Source organism: Xiphias gladius, chromosome 1 (genome assembly GCF_016859285.1).
Source record: "Xiphias gladius isolate SHS-SW01 ecotype Sanya breed wild chromosome 1, ASM1685928v1, whole genome shotgun sequence".
Lineage (NCBI taxonomy): Eukaryota > Metazoa > Chordata > Actinopteri > Istiophoriformes > Xiphiidae > Xiphias > Xiphias gladius.
In genome coordinates, this window is record NC_053400.1 from 19,080,327 (window position 1) to 19,099,406 (window position 19,080).

Genomic DNA, 19,080 nt, shown 5'->3' on the forward strand with positions numbered 1-19,080 from the left:
AGTCCAGCCTACAGGCGCTGCATGTCTCCACCATCCTTAAGGTGTCTTTTCATTAACCCAATCACGCAAGTAAAATAACCATTTAATGATCCTTTTAAAAATCAGACTTTTTATCTATTTATTTGTTTTGTTTAGGGTCCCACGTTGAGCAACCAGCTCCCCTACACTAGGTTTTTATTTAGAAATATTTTCATAGCATAATCTCACTCAGACTGTTTCCTAAAGAATGTCTGATGCCCTTTTCATCTCTGTTTACAATAGCCTGAACATATGACTGACACCCTCCTTGTTAATATTGCAGCCTATGAGCATCTTAAATCCCCAAATCCTTCGGAATATAATGGTTGTTATCTCTTTATAAAGTTATATGACTTTTCTCGATAGCAGCTTTTATCTTTAAATACGTTCGACCCTGCTCATTTCCTCTGTTTCCCTTTGTGCTTTGTCTGGGATTGCGCATGCATGCGTACACGCGCGTGCACGCGCGCGCGCACCGTAGCGGATATAGTAACAAAATAACGTGAATTTGGACTGAATTTAATTCGAATGCGTCGACACAAATATTCCTAAAAGTTGACGAGTTGTGCGCATGGGTCTGCGAAGTCCCCATCACCGAACAACGGTTCGAGCACGTCAGAAACGATTACGGGGCTTTGCCCTCTGCCTGAAAACACAGTTGTTGTTGTTGTTTTTTGTTTTGTTTTTTTCCTTCACTTCTGTTGATGGTCAAGCGCTTTCATGTGCCCCTCATCTGCGGAGCGTTTTGCGTTTGAAGCTACTCTGCCTTTCTTTTGTCGTGTCCACGGGCTGTCATAGCCACAGGTTGTGTTGAATTTGCAATGCCACTCATCGACGTATGCCTATTGAGGCTGGCACGTGGACAGTTATCCTTCCCACAGAGAGGCGCAATTGAATGCTGGTAACACAAAAGCTTCAGACCCTGTCAGTTTCCCCCTTTTTTCCCTTTTCACTGATGCATAGGCCCTAAAAGCTTCAAGGCCTCCGTCTGGCTGGTCTTCTTTTGATTTAGCCTACACCATACTCAATATGGTCACTGACGGAGTAATGTCAATCAGGCCTTTGCATAAATTTGTAAACTGAAGTTTGCATTGTTAGGCTTTAGGCGACTGACTAGCTCAGAGCTGCCTCCTGCAAGCCTCAAATTACACCAGACTCTTTTATTATCTCGTTGCCCCTTTAACTCCACTCGCACGCTATTTTCAACCTATTCATTTTTACAATCTCTTCTTCCCGTGAGAGCAGACACGTCGCAAATCCTCGAGATTCCTGCAGTCTGCCTCTCACACTGCAAAAATGTGAGCCGTTCAACGGGGCGACGCAGTTTTCTTGTTTTTCTGAGAGAGGCATGCTACGCAGCACACGCCACATTGCTCAAAAACAGGTATGAGAGCCTGCCTCGGCTTATGGAGGGACAGTGCTGAGGAAATGCCGCGTTACAGCACACCATATATTTTAGCAGCAGGGTGAGAGAGAGAGAGAGAGAGAGAGAGGGAGAGATGGAGAGATGGAGAAGGGGGAGTTGGGTCCTGGTCATGTAGGCTACCATATAAGAATTTTGATTTTCGTAGGCTCTTCAAAGGGGTACATGCTATTGGATCTGTAGAAACGCCGCATCCCACGGGGGTTTCATAGCCTTTCTAACCTTTAAGTCAAAGGCCTTTGGAAAATATAAAATATAACCTATATATTTCATCAGCCATCTTCACTACCACGACATCACGGAAGGCTGCTTCAGATATCAGCTGTGTGCAATCTTAGAAAATAAAAAAAAACCCACACTAGATTTATCAGTGCCATGCAATTCTATCCAACACCGGTTTGGAAAAAAAAAAAAAAAAAAAAAATCTCTGGTCGTTTTATTAGCCCAGTTATGGCTTGTCTCTTATACATTACTGTATTATGGCTACTTCAAGTTATAAAGAATGTTTGGACAGTGCTTGGATTCGAGTATATGCGGCATTTAACTATTAACTTTGTATCGGAATTCACTATATAGGCGCAGACTATCAAATCTGTATTGTTTCAATAAACATAGCACGTTATGTGATCAGTGAAAGCTGCTACTTGTATTCAGTGGACCAGGGCTCTATATGGAGCTGTTTGCACAGAAAGTGTGCATACTGAGAGTGAGGGATTGTCCATTTCCTCAGAGAATCAACAATAAAATTATCATAACAAAGGGCACTGAGAGACTCAAAGGTTGATTTTCGCAATACAGTCTTTTCAGTCGGAGGAAAGGAGAGGACATCTGTTCCAGAGGCAAAGTGCTTCATGGGGAGATTATTAGGAAAAACAAACGAGAGAATCTCAATAAATTGTCAGTATTGATCATAAAGGCATTTAGAAATTCCTTATCCCGAAACATATCAATGTGAGACGAAAGACTGACCATCTGGGCGTCTTGTCATAAAATCAGAATAACTATCATACTTTAGCAAATTGAAAGCATGCAGGCCGGAGCTGACCAAAAGCCTCAGTAGAGGTCTGTCACGTTGTCGCACATTTATGGTGTTATTGTCATTTAGGAGAACCTACACGTATTGGCAACGTGTTCCCACCAGTTTCGTAATAGATGTCACGATAACCTGCTTCCCCATCACCCCTCTGTGTTACAGACACACTTACAAGTGTTTCGCTGGTGTGCTGGGTAAGAAGGATGAACCTGTTTATATTTCCTAAACACCCGCGATACATATTGGAAAAATTAAATAACTCGTCACACCCTCGTAGAATACAACGAGGCTTCAACAAGTATTTGTGAAAAATGGCTAAAACTTGCTTTGCAGAATGCACTAATGCAAAGCAGCTCTCTGGAGTTCCCCAATTTCACTGTAGAAATATATGAACCTCTGGGCTATGCGTGCCCTCACGCCATTAAAAACAATTTGTTTCTTTTAATATTGCGATAGTGTTATAAAGCATTATCCCGAGTTTTAACTTAGACGAATATTTTGAGCTGACAGTAACTGTAAAAACGACGCGGCTCTCCTATCTTCCCCGCCTTACTTCCATCCATGGCATATTTTTTTAAAGCTGAAATTCACTTTTTAAAATCGACTTATGAGTCTTAGTTTTACAGCTTCAGTCAAATGAATCTATGCATACACACTAACGTATGGGTTGAGGAGCATCTATTGCTCCAAGTTTCATTAAAGTAGTCTTTAGTCTCCTCTCATCATGAAACCTGGCATCGGTAAATTCATATATATATATATATACATATATATATATATATATATTTTTTTTTTTTTTGCAGTCTACACATAACAATATACTGGGATTTCCCTAAATGCTCTCCCTAAAGGTTAAATCACGTGAAGTCTATCAAGGCTAAAACATTTTGAAGCCACGCACGAGGGCTATTTAATATCAGCTTCTGTCTCTGATGCAAGTGGTATTTCTCTTAATGCTCAAAATACATGTTTACCAATGCAAATCCATTGTCAAACCTGATAATGTCCAGGTGCCAGCGTGCCTACGACAGGCTCTGCTCCTTGCAGTTGGCAATAGCAGCCCGTGGCAGCCTATATGTTGCTGTTACAGTAGCCCGCAGTTTTGCGTTGCATGTGGGAATCGCTTTAAACATGCTTTAATTTTTGGCAAGTGTCTGCTTAGGGTGTTTGCGAGCCAGACGGCTGTTTTCATAATCACAGGTGGACCACGCCGAAGACTAGCAGATCTCCGTTTTAGCCACTTGAGCCGCCGAAACTCAGTTATGTATTTCAATAAGTTGCTCAAACGTAGACTGTCAACTATCAGCTATGGAAACACAGCCCCGTGGGCTGCTTTGACACGACTGCAATGACGGACCCGGGTTGAAAGAGACCGAGTAAAATAAAGCATGGTCGCTTGTGTACTTTTAGTGGCCGCGGTATGTGCTTATCTTTCATTTCAAAAAGCCAAAAAGAAAAATCCGGGACAAAAAACGTTTCAGAAAGTGGAAAGGAGCGGAGGAAGAGCTGCGCCTGTAGCGTCGGGCTTCGCCTGCTGCAGCTGCCTGCTCCAGTATTAACTTTCACAGTCTTCCGTCTAATCAAACTCTTACTTTCCGCTGTTCTTAATTCCATATTTTCAATTCCTGATCATTACTTTCCTCTTTTTTTTCTACTTGTATCTATCCATCCCTCCCTCCCTCCTCTTTCTCCCTCCCTCCCTCCCTCCCTCCCTCCCTCTCTCTCCCGAGCTCTCTCCTTTGCTGAATCTTATTGATCCAGAAGGCGGCTAATTAGCCCTTCCCTTCGTGCCTGTGTAATGAAGCACATGCGCACTGAATTAATCACAGCCATTTTTTGCAGGAAACTAATTAGCAGGAATAAAGATCCAAAGAGTTTTTTTCTTTTCAATCATCAGATCTCACTTTCACCTCTTCCTCGCTCCCTCTAACACAAGACTCATCGCCTGCTTTGCATCCAAATTATTTTTATATTGCCTTTAACAACTAATAGTACCTACTTCGTTTTTTTTACACTCCGCAACAACAATGATCTTTCTTTTGCCACCCTAAGCGCAAACTGACCAAAAGGGGACTGCCTTGATGGGATCTTTAGCTAAATCATCTCAATACTGGATTAAAAAGCGAGGATCACAAAGCGGCAGCGAGAAATTGTAAGTTTCAACTTTGCGTTTGTCTCTTTTCCTCTCTCTGTTTCCACGATCCTGTTCTTTTCGCTGTAGACTTATCTGAACCTCTTTCCTATCTGTTTCGTAGTTTGCGGGTAGGGGAGCTGGCTATTCTTACATTGTGAGAAACTGCTGGCGATCACAAGTTCATTTCATGCAAGTAGTTTGGTTTATTCACCATTTTATTCGTATCGTTACCTGTGTTTACATCAGCGATCGTCCTCTCCTCCTCATGAATGGAAGATAAGAAATGGGCAAGACAGCGATCCTCTCCAAGCAGTTGATCGTAGAAAAACACGGTTTTGAAACAAATATGGGCATTTCGGTGGGATCGGGAAAACGTACAGAGGGCTTATGGTTGTCGAGAGACGTGTTTTAAGGCACAAGGGCAATAAGAAAGGGGCTGTGTTGAGCGGACGAAGGGCAGCGGCGGCTCCACATGAGCGCAGCCCAGAAAAGGAGCTCCAAGTCCAGCCTGTGGGTCCGTATGCGTCCGGCAAAAGGGAACATCTCTCGCCTTCTAATTTTGACAGATTTGACACTGGCGACATCCAGGGGGTTTCGGCACCGTCGTATGGTTATAAAATCCTCCTCTGGATAAACACATTTTTGTTCGTCTCCGATACGTCTCTCTCTGAAACGTGCAGTCCCTCCGCCCTGTCTTAGTTCCTCTAGCTACACTTTCCTCTTTACCCCACTTTGTCCATCTTTTCTTTTTTATTTTTCATGGATGTTTGCCTCTTTGAAGCGTTGTTTTTAGGTCGATTCTCGCTCATTCCCTGACGAAGTCACATGCAAATCGATCGACATTGTGTGTGTATGTGTGCGTGCGCGAGGGGGGCTTGTGATTGCGAGCCGTGTGTGTGTGTGTGTGTGTGTGTGTTATGTGAATGTGGTGTGTTGAGGAAAAACGGATCCCCGGGTCTCCTTCATGGCAAGAGCGGATCAGCAGGACCTTGCACACGGACAGCCTGAGAGTCTGAGCTGCGTTTCAGAGAGCAGACATGTGGTTTGGGGGAGACATAGACAGGCTGAATCTGCTGCCTCGAACTAGTTGGCTACCGTATCAAGACTTTAAGAGAACATTTTTTTTTTTTTCCCCGAGAAACGCTGACCGGAATGAAAACAAAACATTGCCCTATTAGTTTGACCTTAAGGAGACATAATCATTCCAAAGTTACTGCCGGAAACTGAAGTGTGGTCCGGGCTAAACCTATAGGTCACTCCATGCATTTCGTAACCACTTGGCCAGTCAACATTTGTAGGATTTTTTTTTTTTTTTTTTTTTTTTTGAAGTTAAACTAAACAAGATATATCTTCCACAGACCCCAAAATAGAGTAGTCTCTCCTCTCGGAGGAAAACACAAACGAGGCTTACAAAGAGACAGCCTATCTAAGCTGAATGGGCCTTTTTCAAAAATATAGTTCATTGCTGCCCGTAACTACATTGTCGCCAATCTCGCCAAAAATGGATCTGGTCGGGGGGGAAAAAAAAAGAAAACGGAGATGTAGCTGTTATCTTGACGTTTATGTGTACTTCCAAGCCGACAGTCCTCATAAATATCAAAAATAGCGACTACTTTTCGGACGGGTTGGAGCTCTGTACAATCAGAAAAAGCTTCAAGAATTACAAGTAAGTTCGGACATTTTTCGTGACACAGAGACGGGAAAGGAGAGGGGGGAAAAGAGGTTTTGCGAGCGAGCAGAGGCAAGGATAGGATATGTGTACCGTTGGGGAAACAGAAAGGGGGATCAAGGTGTGTGTGTGTGTGTGTGTGTGTGTGTCTGTCTGTCTGTGTGTGTCTGTGTGCGCGCGCGTAGGTTGGGGGGGGGGGGTCAGACAGCAAGGAACGGGGGAACAGGGGTCATGGAGTGAATGCAGGGATAAAAAAGAATGAGAGGAAACCCCCTCGAAAAACAGCCGAGGGAGGATGGGGGGAGAGAGTGGGTCTGGCAAGTGGGAGAAAAGGGTGATGGTAGTTGTTGGTATGTGAGCCACACAAAGCACTTGTGGTTGTCAGCATCTGTAGGATTAGGAGCTTGGCTTTAGTTTGGGATGGGAGAAACAAAAATAGACCGTGAACAGGTTTATTAAAATTAAAATTACACCTGATGGCTGTCAGGCAGTGAGAGAGAGGCAAAGAAAAAGGGGTGTGTGGTGTGTGTGCGTGTGTGTGTGTTTTTTTTGAGGGGGGGTCAGATCGCCATGGGCCATGGAGGAGGAATCAGGGGAAGAGGTCAGATAAACAGATCCCTACCTTTCAGACTGGAGAGGAGCAGACAGAAAGAGATTAGCAGAAAGGGGAAACAGGCATTCATGCTGAATATTTTTAAGCAATGATTCATATTTACGTCCTCCCTCCCTTTTTTTGTATTGCTATAAATTTCTTTACCCCAGTAAATTTTTATGTCTGCAGCAGTAATTTTTGTATGTTTACATTACATTAGTGATTAGAAACTGGAAGGTGTTACAGTGTATGGGACAGGTAGGCTGCGTTGCCAAAACTCGAGTGATCTCCTTTCCTCCCCTGTCTGAGCGTAACACTCCTCTCCTCTTCCTCCTCCTTCTCTCCATCTTGTGTTACAAAACAAAGACAGCAGAAATGTTTACTGTCATCTCACCTGTCTGATTTTCTTGTCTTGTCTCTGTCATATTTATGTTTAATTACATTACATCAGTTCCTGGCAAAGGTATAGGAATGTCACTGGCTTAATTTCAACGTATTGTATTTGAAATACGTGTTTGATGTGGTTAACTATGGTATCTCAAGCTCATTCATGACTGTGATTCTGGAAGTATTCTGTTCATGTTAATGGGCTATTAGAGTGATGGTTTTACCTCAGACAGCGTTCTTAAAATATAATTGAAAATGGGCCATTTTTATTTCGAACTCATAATTTGTGGTCCGGGTTATTACTCCTTTTTTTTTTGTTGATATGTTTATCGAGGCCAGATTTTCATTTCATGTTTTTCTTTTTCAAAAAACATTTTTAAGATTCCTATGAATCAAAACCATTTAGGTGCAGAAAATAGGAAAATAGTACATGACTGTTACGAATAAATGAAAAATACTAATAATCAATATTTCACTCACCTAATTACTCTCATTATTTTTGTTTAGAATTTATTTCTATTTATTTGGACTTGGTTAATAGATCTTTGTTACATCAGGTAACTGTTTTAAATCATTAAAAATATAGTTATAAAAATAGACTAAATTGTAAACATGTTATTTGAATGTGTTTTACACATAAAATCCTTTGTCGGCTAAAGCATTTTTAAAATTATTTTTAATCTTATTTGTGATGGTAGTGCTGTGCATTAAGTGATTAAACATCATTCTAGTGATGTGATTAATCAAGTAAGCACATATGGAGGAATTTTTATCTGTGTGTTGCTGCTGTTGTGATTATTATTCATAACATCAGGGGAATATTTGGTTTTGTAATGCTGTGATGTGTTTGACAGTTTTTACTGTGGAGATGTGCATTTGCCACTGATCCTGCAGAGCAACACAATGTTTGTCCACTATTGGCACTTGGTCCCCCTCTATTACCATGTTCGATGACAGGTGTATTCAGAGTGTTCAGATGTCATTTGACTGTATGAGTGGGGGAACGGCCAGTTGGGGAAACGAGATAAAGGGAGAAGCAGTCGTCATGGATAGGCTTGTTTCATGGTTTGGTGGTAATACAGAGAAAGGGGAGACAGCGCCTCTGGCTGTCATAACCCCTTCTCTCACCGTGCGTCTTTCTCTCTCTCTCTCTCTCTCTCCCCCTCTTTCTCTCTAAATCTCATTCTCTCTATGTGTCTGCATATCTCTCCCCTTAAGTCCCACCTTTCCGTGCTCATGCACTGGCACCGTGGGCCATGTCCTTGGTCGGAGAGAGCCCTCTTTGGGTGAACAGTAGGCTAAGGCCATACATGGAAGATTCAGCACAATTTAGGTTGGTGTGCCACACAAATTGTTTGCACATAGAACACAAAAATCCCCTTATTTATGCTACTATGAGCTAAATATAGAATGATTTTGTTGATGATGATAGTAATAATAATAATAATTATTATTAATATTATTATTAAGTATTATTATTATTGTTGGGGTTATTGTTGTTGTTATTGTTATTACTATTATTATTATTATTAATGTTATTGTTATTATAAATGGTCACCACTTTAAATTCATTCCTTTTTCTACTGTTCGTTTTTCGTTCTATGAGAGGACAGGCATTATAAATATGAACAGGTCTACCTTTGTGTGGATGCGGCACGTAAATTCTGTCTGTAATGTCTCTTTGCACCATTAGCTGTATGGACATGTGTCGGTGGGGCAGTCGAGACAAATGATGGCTGTGAATTTGATGTGTGGTTTTGAATATGCAAGGTCGTGCAGCGAGGACCAGTTCTTCCAGTTGTCCTGCAGCCGAGGCCAGTGTACGTGTCATGTTATCATAAAGGAGCAGGCAGTGGGCGGGATCTCGGACTAGCACAGGGATGAGCGAGAAAGTGGGAAGGGAGAGTGGAAGAGATGACTGTCATGCTCAGGTGTGTGTGTTTGTTTGTGTCTGTATGCATGCTTTTGGTGTGTATGAATGCTGTACCTGATCCTTAATTCCAACAGCCCCAAGTGTCCGAAAGGTCTCCTATTTATCGACAGAAGGCACCCCCTGTTTTCTAAAATTTCCCCCCGTCTTCTTTTGAGCTTTTCTTCTCCTTCTTATTCTTCAATGTCCTCCTTTTCTCTTTTTCGAATTACGTTAGTGGGGATTTTTGTGGTTTGCTCTTTCACAATATGTTATCGTGTTAACAATCTTGGTTAAATCATTGTGGTAGACTAGATTTATGACTGAGAAGATGCGCATGTGTCTGCATATGTGTGTGCATGGCCGCATTCTGATTTGTGTGCATACTGATATTATGAAAATATAATTTCTTTCAATGTGCCACACCAAGGCCTTGATATGATATGCTTTTGTTTTTATAGTCATTAGTCTTATTCATTTTGGGCTGTTTCCAAAAATCTAAGTTAGTGTTCATATTCAGACAAAGCAGATTTATGTTGTGGTAACACAACATCAGATTATCCAGCAGTCATACAGAGAATAGAAAGACAGGAAGAAAGAAGAAAATTCTTTTCCTCACCTTCAGTGAAATGGATTCACAAGCTAGAGAGAGAACAATACATTAGTGAGAGAACAGTAATATGTAATACAAATTTATACAAATTTGTGTTCCATTTTTAACAATAAATTAATGCTGTTATAGTAATGGAAGGTTATAATGTGTGTGTGGATCCGTGTCCTTGAGTAGAATCTCAAAATTGCTTCTGTACTAAATGTAAAATATCAATTTTGTAGGAAATAAGGTTGTATGTTAGGTAGCAGTGTTGTGACGGCAGTGAAGAGTATTGTGCTCCTGCATTACTTTATCGACTGTGAGTAGAAGAGCTGTGTGACGCTTGCTTGTCCAGGACTGTGTGTGTGTGTGGGGGGGGCATCGCAGCTACGACTCCCTGTGTATATATCGTATTTGGGGCAGCAGCAGCTAGCTGCAGTGTTTAGGGATGGGAGGAACAACGGTTTTGTGTTATAGGCTGCATATGCCTACACGCGGGCAAGGCAGGGATGACAGGGACCACTCTGAGGGCTGCAAAATTGAACTAAGCTGCACCCCAGCCCCCCATAGGCCCACCCCTCTCTTGGACCCTGGAGGCCAGCATTCCACCCTCTGCACTGGCGCTTATCATCACAAAGGACAGAATGCATAAAACATGGAGGACGCTTAGACAGAGGCGGCCCAGGTCGCCTTTCTCTCCCCACACTGAGCCCTGGAACAATACATGGGCCCCTCTGGCCTGTGACTCTGACGACACACACGCCGTCTTTTTATCCTCTCCTCTTTCTTTGTCATCCTCTTCCTCTTCCTCTATGTTACTGTGCTCTGTGGAGTGATAACTGCCCTCGCATTGTTTATCTGTGTCTGTGAAATCTGCATTGTGTAACTGAAATGTAAGTGTGTGGTTGTGTGTGTGTGTGTGTGTGTGTGTGTGTGTTTGAGGGAGAGTGACAGATTTATAATATTGACAGTGCATCAGCTGCATAGCTTCTGTTTTTATATTCCATATTATCTATGGTATTACATATTCTAAAAATAGAATTTCATTTACTTTAAATTCATGCGTACTCACCGATTGACACAGAGGTTAAACATAAACAACTTAAATTATTTTATTCATATGAAGAAATTACATTTTATATAAAAGACTGTGATTCAGACAGCTGATCTGTGTTTCAGACCATCAGCATGTCATTTTTCCTTGTCACTAATTTACAGCCAGGTCACTCGATGATGCAACATCACAGCTTGTATTAGAACCAAATACAGTGTGTGTGTTTGTATAATCAAGCTATCAGCTTCTCAGCTTTTCTGTGACTTAGTGGGCTGGTTTGAAAGGCCAAATAAAGGGCTATGTGAAAGTGACTTGAATTTTTATGCTGCTAGAGACTACATATTCCTTTTCTCCAATGCGAGTAATTCTGCCCTGCTACTCTCAAAACATCCATAGTATTAACAATGGGGCAGATAAACAGTACCTGACAGTACAGTTTTTGCTTTATACAATTACATGTCCAGTGTTGTTGTTTTTTGTTTGTTTGTTTGTTTTTCCCAAGTATGATATTTTATTTCTGTTTTCAAATCTTGGTAAAGCTCACTTTTGTTTTCAGATTTAGGTCATACTGATTTTAATTTCTTCTCTGTGAGTGCACTGCATCCACTCCACTCTGTGACAATGACAAACAATTGTTATGTGTGGCTGAGAGGGTTTTACCATTTATCTGTCTATACGTGTGTCTGATAGCTGGGCTGTAGGAATGTATTGCTAGGATGTGCTGGACCCCAGCAGGTCTATGGCACTTCCTCTCTGTGTACCTCACAGCTTATCCTCCTCAGGATTAGAGAGAGAAGAAAGGAAAAGAGCGATGGCAGGAGCACCCTTTCCCTCTCACACCCTCTTACCCATTTTTACAATTCACACACACAAAAAAAAAACTCAACAAAAAGTGTAATTCACTTGCAAATGTGTGGTAGCCCGTCCATGTTCCCAGTGGAGGGGAGAGAGAGAGACAGAGAGAGAAGGAAAGGGAGGGGCAGACATGGTAAGACACAGAGATGAGGTTGCAGTGTATTCCAGTGTGAGACAGGGCTGAGGTGAAGCTACAGACTGCTTCTTCCTGGTCAGGAAAAGCGGCCGACTTCGTCTGCCCATTGATACATTCGTATGGGGTTTATGTGCCTGTATCATTTTTATGGTGTAAGTAACTGTGCCTGTGCATGTGTGTGTGTACATATGTGCGTGTGCGTGTGTGTGTGTGTGTGTGTGTGTGTGTGTGTGAGAGAGAGAGAGAGAGAGAGAGAGAGAGCTGTTGCCATGCAGTAGGTATATATATAAGTTGAAACTTGCTATTTTTGATTCCCCTAGCTTCTCCCGAGGTGGCCTGGTGTTGTTCGCTGAGTGCCCCAGGCGACTGATCTGCCAGTAGTGAAGGGGTTAAGAAGCAGGGATAACCCTCTTTTGTCTCCGCGGCCCTCTTTGCCATTGTTGTGGTGGAATTGAGCTCGGTGCACCTCACTTGACCACAGCAAAGCAATAAAATGGCCTCTAAGTGCTGTAGCCTCCGTAGTCTTCTGATGTCAGCTCTCTTCCAGCCTCTGCCACTATATTTTCCTTTTTTCTACTAACACATGGACATGTTTCTGTGCGCAATGTACAGGATGTGCACACATATACACACATACTATACATTGTTATATTCCTATAACAACCCATTAGCCTTTTTATTATTTAGTTATGGGATATTAAGCTCACATACGATATCTTTTTTTTTTCTTTTTTGTTGGAAAGCACTTGTAAACCACATACTAAACTCCTGAAGAGTATTTTAGTTTTTTTTTTGTTTTGTTTTTTTTTAACACATGTGGTACTGCTTTGCATACCAACATAAAATAACTATGATTAGAATATATAATATTAGAATATAGATTGTGAAGGTCGTATTAGCACCTGTAGTGCTAGAAGTGGCTGAGAAAGTGCTAACTGTTCTTGAAAAGGACATTCAAAGATGTAGACACTTAATATTTTCAAGAATCTATTTATTAAAGCTTTACATTCAGCAGAATGGTAATGGTATTCTGTTTTTCATACTATGTGAGCATATGAGTCTATCTCTGTGAATGCCAGTAAATATCTTTGCCGATATGACCAGCACCACCACCTGATAGTCAGTATCAAATCGAACGAAGCAGGCCCGTTTTTATAGCTGCTGAATGATACAGAGTTACATACCTCAGTTCTTTAGTGATGCACTGTTATGTTATTTTACAGTTTTTCTTTCGCTTGTATTACTCGCGATAATGATACAAATACTAGGCATGATAATTTTATTTTTCAGTTTGAGAATGTATTATTGTAATGCATAGTGTTGTTGGTGGTGTATTTGATTGCGCTGATGATTGTTTATAGCAGAGTCCCACCTATGCAGACATTGTAATTAAAAAGAAGATATACTGCATGTGCGTCTGTCGCCATCCCATCTCATCTCGTCAAATAAGCGTCTAGCTGTTGCAGTGAGCGTATCAGTGGATTTATGAAAGATTTCTGATTGGCTGAATTATAATTGGCACTGTCCCGAGTGTAAACCATTTATGCCAGGTGTCATACAGACCGCATTAAATGTTACACCAAACTGCAATTAAACCAACGTTTCCTCAAAGCCACAATATTACACATCTACATTATTCTGAAGAGTGTCTCTGTCTTGTGCGCCCCTGCCTCACCCGTCTCCTAGCCCGCTCTCCTCCTCCCGAAACACGTGTGGTTTCCTTTTTGGGTCTCACTGTACCTAAAACAAATTCTCTTTCTCATTTTCCCTGTGTTAAAGGAACAAACATAAGGACCTCGCTGCCTCCATAATAAATTGATTAGAGGGTAGCAGACTCCCACACAGAAACACCGAAAACTAGAGATGTGTGTGTGTGTGTGTGTGTGTGTGTGTGTGTGTGTGCTTAGCCTGAGGAGGAAGAGACATAGGCTTACTCTTGTTTTCTTCCTAATACACCAACACAGCAACTAAAAATGTATATTTATCCAGATTAATGGCAGTTTTTGTCAGCTGGTCCTCATGCTCCCACCTCTCTTGCAGGCTATGCTCTAACTGCTGTTTCGCACCCAGTGGCTGATGTCTGATGACAGTGACAGTGCTGTGGTGTTTACATATTCGACAAGAAGCCTTCTGTGACTGGTTTTGATTCTGATGTTCAGTGCCACATAACAGAGATTTGGTCTAGGCTGGAGAGGGGGCTGGGCAGGTCCCATGGGGCTGACACGGGGCTAGACGGCCGTGACAGACTGGTGACCTCGGCTTTGTGACGTCATTTGCCTCGTCTTGTCTCCATGGAATTCATTTTCACTACTGTTTAATGAATGAAGACGGGGGCCTGGGCTATTTTATGTAGCTATTGGTGAGGTTCTGGTCAATTCCGAGGCCCAAATGCAAACAGAAGAAAGCATTATGCCAAAGATGGGTTTAAAACATACCTTCCATGACCTTATCACCTGCTGTATGTCTGCACGTCTTTCACACTTCAGTTTACGTTTAATTAAAGGTGCCATTTTCTTCTCTTTTTCTAGCAGGGCTGAACATGTGACTTTTTTCTGTTTTACTCAGGTGGTAACAAATAGAAAGTGAGCATTGTTGTGTGAAGCAGTAAACCAAAACACACTCTGACCACATATAGGAAGTCAGCCTGAGGTGAGAGCTTGGCTCAAAACGGATACTAACTGTTACAACAGTTTTTCTCCTCTTTACATGCCAAGTGCCAATTCTTTGACAAGAAAGGCTCTGCTTTTCCTTTCTTTTTTCTTTTGCTATGCTTTTACTCTCCGTCAGAGCTTTGTTGAAGCACTTTTTCCCCCCAGAGCCGTTCTAAATCATGCACATTTGATAGAAACATAAAAAAACTGCCTCAGAGATTAGGTATAATCTGAGCAGTATATCCTCTGTAGATTGAGTGTTGACCCTGCAACCCAGGCAAAGTGCATATCTGTACCAGGAGGAGGATTGCTGTAAAGCGGGCTCCTCTTATTGCCGGGTTTTTGTTGGAGCCAGGTGTTTCCTCATGTTGGATCATGCCCTGGTAGCATACAACAGGCCACATGGCAGGTGAGACCACGTTTTTAATGCTAGCGGATAGATTTTCGTTATGTGGTCTTCGTGTGCCATCAGCGAAGCTCAGAAAACTCTTGCAAAGCAGAGTAGACTAGTAAAATTGCACTGTGGGTTGAGGATTAACACAGGAAGTAGCCCTTGTATGGTGCAGGAGCTCTGATGATGTACTGTTTCCCTCCTAGCACCAGGAGCAGGACAAGTGTGTAGATGACACAGACTTTGTTTACACTGGAGAGAATATGGGTTTGGGGAAAGGAGAGAAAAATAGAGAGGGGGTTGTCAGGGCATGGATAGGGAGGGAAGGCACAGACACCAGACTCTTCACTTCCTTCCTTTCTATAGTTTTTAGGGTTTTTGTTTTGTTTTGTTTTGTTTGTGTGTGTGTGTGTGTGTGTGTGTGTGTGTGTGTGTGTGTGTGTGTGTGTGTGTGTGTGTGTGTTGTTTTTTTTTTTTTTTTTTTTTTTTTCTTCCATAACTCGCCATTATCAAAACAACAGTAGACAGAAGAGGAAGTGTTAAACTGAAGCACAGGTCCCATTAAAACATTCTGCATAACAACAACCTATGAAAACTGAGAACTGCAGAAAATATGAAAGTGAGAGCATGTTTGCTGTTGAATTTTTTAATGTTGTTAAACTTTGTGTAAATGTAGTCTGCCTCTGTCTCTAATCTACCAGCTGGGTCTACCCTGCGACAGATATAACACTTCTTTTTTTTCTGCCAGACAGGGTACATTAAACAAGCCTGTATGTTTTGACCCTTATCGAGACAGAACACGCATTTCTCACACTCTGTAGACCCCTGGCTTCCTCGGGACAGCTCTGTGTGTGTACACGCACGTGTGCAGATGGATGCGTGATTGGCATATGGTACATGGTATATCTATATGAGCTCTTTCCTGTCTTCCACATAGAATTTCTTTGTAAGAAAACAGCAGACCGACACCTGCACCCTTTGTCTTATTGAGCATCAGTCCTGTGGTCAGGGCAAAATGTACTTTAGCATGACAGATGGCTGTGTGGGCCTTCAACAGGAAGCCTGGCTACACTGTTTCACAATCTCTCTTGAAACAAGAACTGAGTACCCGCACTATGGTGTGCTGTCCACATTTTGTGTAATGGATGCCAGCTTGCCTGTAGTGGGTACAAGCACAAGGCGAAGGGAGGGGGTACCCCATCATAAGTGGACCCCTGAGACCTCCTGGAGGGGTAGAGGTGTGGCGAACGTCTGTTTTGTGCATGGCTTGTGTCAGCCTGTTTAGCGTTTGCCTGTGAGGGCATTTATATGCAAATGCTAAACAACCTATTGGGGTGGCTAATTACAGCAGGGCTTTTGTGTGTGCCAGGCAGTGAGAAGCAGGGAGTTTTTAGCACACCAGGCCTGGACTTCCCCTGCTTGTTTACTCATTGTCTTTCCTTATTACCCCTTCATTGACACTCCCCTTTATGTGGCTGTGCCGTTTGCCTGCATGCTGGCTCCTCCCCTTGTAGTGCTGGAGTTAATGTAGTAGATTAAAGAGGCAGCACTCTGGCCCTGTTTACTTCCTCTTTCATCTGGTGGCCCAGCTCGGCTTTACTCTGCAGCCATCCCTCCTGGAGCTCTTGTCTAGCCACCACCCATTCAGGAAGGATTCAGCCTCGTAGTACTCTCTCGCTCTCCTACAACTAATGCTCAGCTAATTACTTTGGGTGATAAAAATGCATTTAGGTCAGGTTCTAATGCAATGCAAATTTATGAGCAGGCAGAAGCAAATATTAACTTGTAGAGTCACTGATAGTCATTGGCTGGGGACAAAAGTACACCTCCCTTAACTGTCAAATATGAAGGTTTTTATGTGCTTCTGGTGTCTATGCCTCTGTTTTTTTTTTTTTTTTTTTCTTTGTTGTCAGGGATCTGAGGACAATGAAAGCAGGATGCACTGAAATTTTTCCAAGTGTATAGGCTCCTGTATAAAGATATGCCTGCTGTTAGACAAAACCATAGTGCAATAAAGCCCACATAATAAGCCCTATTTTGACTATTATATAGAACCAGAGTCTAAATTATGAAATCAAAGTTCCCTTTTCTCTTCCTGTTGTTGCCAACAAAATATTATTATTTGTAGTAATGAAACCACAGCCAAGTCCTTGTGTTAAAAGGTGTGAATAAAGTGTTTCATTATTAAAGAAGAATATTGCAAGTGAGAAAACTAATAAATTAGTAAACGTGTGTGCGTGTGTGTGTGTGTGTGTGTGTGGATTAGTTGTAGTTTTAATACTGTTCTTTGCCTATGAAGATGATTTGGTACAATTCTTTCTTCATCCCATGAACACAAAAAATCAGCTGCAGCAACAAATCCTTTTGATATACAGAAAAACTGCATTTGTGGAAGAATTAGTGTTTCTCAACATGTATATGCTAGTATGTCTTACTATTTGCTTGTCCCCTCTATATTCTAAAATCTCTGCTGAATACACAGCCATATCAAACTGGCCCTGCTGCATTCTTGTGAAATTATTTGTCTTGTGCTAAAACAAAGAGAGAGGAAGAGAGCAAAAGTATGGGATTAGTGTTGCCTCTCACTTCATTTTACCACTTGAGTTTCACTGTTTGCGCCATGGTTTGCCACCACTTGTGCCTACTTACTACACCAATTACACCCCCACTTTTATGTGTTCCCCCTCTGACATACATATACCCTGACACACATTCATGCATACATACACAGGGGGAGATTTGGCTGGCCAAGGAAGCCAAGCTGGATCAAAGGCCGTGTGTGAGGGAGTCAGGGTACCTCGTAGAAAACAGCTGCCCCTTGCTGTCTCTGCTTCTCACCCCGGCCTGACAGCAGTCAGAAATATGAGGCCTCTCCAGACCTCTGTCCTGGGAAAAAAGGACAGGACAGCACACATACACTCAGAAAAGCTTTTGTCTCTGCTCTCTCTCTCACTCTCCCTCTCTCTGTCAGGCATACAAAGAAGAAAGAAAGCCATTTTTCTATGCTGATTCACTCATTCAGCCACAAATAGAAATCTTCGTTTCACATATACACTCCCTCTGCCACCCTCACAAAACCATTAAATTATCACATGCTTGATTTCTCTTTATTGTCTGTTTGTTAAACTCTTTCATTAGCTGTTTTAGTCAATTTGGTGCAATTTCTCTGTCAATCTTACTCAGCATTTGCTTTTCTCTGCACTTCTCTCCTGCCCTCAACATTGTGCCTGCTCTTTCTGTGACCTAGGCCTTCCTCAACACTGTCTGAGGGTGCTTTTCTTCTCCTATACTCTAGTCTCCACCTTTCCTCGCCACATGTCTGGGATTTCTCTCCCTCTGCTCTGCTTCTCCAGTGTGTTCAAACTCTGACAGAGTTCAGAAAGGCATTCAGCTCCCTAATCCGGGCTCCCTCTATCAGGAATGCTAATGCGTGTGATTGTGTGACCCGCGAAAGCCCAGCAACATCTGCAGGAGCCTATGTCGAGCCCCCACCTTCACAAACCCACCCTGCCCCCTGCCTTTGAGCGTTCATTCGCTGCCATTATTTCATTGTTTCACTTCACGCCTGTGACTGGGCAGTGTAGTTAACCCTCTGCTGCTCAGGCCAGTCTAGCGGCAGTCTTGCACACAGGAGTACTGAAGAGGGGTGCATGGGTTTTGGGACAGCCCTTTCCCAGGACAGGCCTTCCTGCCTGCCCATCTGGACCCCTACATGCAACTCTACTCCTCAACCTTGTTTACTAATGCATTCTAGTGCATTCAAATGCATTCAACTAGTAGTCGAATGCATTTGCGTGTTCAGATATTCTACTTACTAGTGTGATCATATGTGAGTTGAGACATAATTACAGGAATTACTATCGGTTTCTCACTCTTGGACGTTCTACATGAATAGCTTTTGCTTTCTGAGGGACATCAGGAAGAGGAAACTGTCCTGATAGGATGAGTTCTTAAGACATTGAGGTGTTACCCAATAAAAACAAGTTATTAAATTTTCACCCAACCCTATGCCAGGTATTGGAGTTGAAAGAAATTATTGTTGGGATAGTGTCTGTTTTCAGAAAGATGAATTACTGGTAAAGCAGAACTGACAAAGTGAATCTGTGTCAAGCTTGAGTGCTGCTGATTGAATTACCCTTCTCCTCAGTCCTGGCTGTACTCTTGCATATGTATTCAAGCTACACCATACTATAGACAAGCAAAGGAAAAGATTGGATTTCCATGTGCTTCAGTCCC

At 42.3% G+C, this 19,080-nt stretch overlaps 1 protein-coding gene across 2 annotated transcripts in view; it reads left to right on the forward strand.

The window, feature by feature from the left end:
* Positions 1 to 4,322: 4,322 nt before the first annotated feature.
* zfhx3 (zinc finger homeobox 3) overlaps positions 4,323 to 19,080 on the forward strand; it is a 139,319-nt gene continuing 124,561 nt past the window's right edge. For both annotated transcript variants that reach the window (XM_040123611.1, XM_040123618.1), the window contains exon 1: positions 4,323 to 4,626. The gene's annotated coding sequence lies outside the window, so the exon portion shown is untranslated. The remainder of the gene's footprint in view (positions 4,627 to 19,080) is intronic.